Here is a 1,528-nt window from a genome sequence, read left to right on the forward strand (position 1 = left end):
ATTCTTGAATCGGATAACTTTTCGAATCTCTAATTGTCCATTTTAAAACCCAGTCCCCAAATCTTAAATTAAATGCTGAAATAAATATCTTTAAATATATATAAATTGCTCTTTTTAATTACAATATTATATAGAATAGTTTTTAGTGGTCACCGTGTAATATTTTATTTTACACATAAGGTGAAATAATAAAAGTGGGTCTAAGAATGAACGAGTTTTGTGGAAAAAAATTGATAAAAAGTTATCTTCATAAAATGATCCGGACTTTAACTGGAGTTAGGGGAAACGACGTTTACTCATGAACGATTCTATGTGGCTTTGGCAAGGAGCAGGAGCGAAGAAGGAATAAAAATTCAGTGAAATTTAGAGAAAAAAGTGATTACCAACTGTTAACGCCGCATTTTATTATTACCTTGTAAATAATTTGTAAATAGTATTTGGGTGTTATAATGAGTAATAGAGTCAGTTGCTAAGGGTTGATAATCGTCGCTAAGATGTTGCCTAGCAACGGGCCGACCATCTTCGTTTTCAGTAGATTTGTGGCTAATTAGTGGCCATGGTAGCACCTAAGCAGCCCTGTCTGCCCTTATAATTTAATAGTTAGGACATTTTTAGTGAGTTAGTGAGTCATTACAGTTCGGAACCAGACCTTTTCTGTGTTTCCACTTTAATATGAGTTTCGGCTAATTTGTGGCCATGAACGTGTGTAATGAACCCTGTCTGCGTTCATTTTGGTATTATTTATTGACATTTTGAGTGCGTTAACAAACATTACAGTCCGAAACCAGACCTTATCTGCGCTTCGGCTTGAATATAAATTTTTGTTAACTAGTCGGCTCGCCTAATACATTAAAATAACTAGACACTGTCTGTCCTTAATAAGTGTCAGTGTGGCCATCTTGGCTTTTGGATTTTTGGACTATCGATGAGCCACTACACCAACCTTGGACTATTGTAGTGATGTACTTAGCAACCAAGCTGCGACCTACACATCTCGGCAGCACTCTTCCTCTGACCCATCGGAGTGGATCAAGTTTTCGTCGAACAGTATTTATTTTATATATATATATTTTTAAATTTATCTCTTTTGTTTTCTTAATTTAGTTATCTTATTTTATCTTATCTGAGAGGCCTTTTTATTTTTACTTGTGTTCATTGTTAGTCATCTTTTGTTTATTTTAGTTTTAATATGTTTAAATTGACCAAATAAATGTTTATATCCGAACTAGCTAGTTGTTTGTTCTTTTTAAAGCCTTCCAACAAAAAGACATAGTCGATTTGAGGTGGCTTTAAGACCAACATTATTTTGAAGAAGTAGACTAAATTGAAGTATAAATTTATTGAATTTTTAAATTTTTTTTTCCTGTTTACACTATATTTAAAACATTAATATTCTGAACTACAAAATATATTAAAATTACAGTTACACAATCTCAGCAACGAGTAGTAGAATTGAATGAATAGTTTTGTAATTTTTTACAAAACGGTACTCGCCCTAGTTATTATAATTAAAAACACTTTTATCGTG

Source organism: Halyomorpha halys, unplaced genomic scaffold (genome assembly GCF_000696795.3).
Source record: "Halyomorpha halys isolate HHAL.00 unplaced genomic scaffold, Hhal_1.1 Scaffold885.1, whole genome shotgun sequence".
Taxonomy (NCBI): Eukaryota; Metazoa; Arthropoda; class Insecta; order Hemiptera; family Pentatomidae; genus Halyomorpha; species Halyomorpha halys.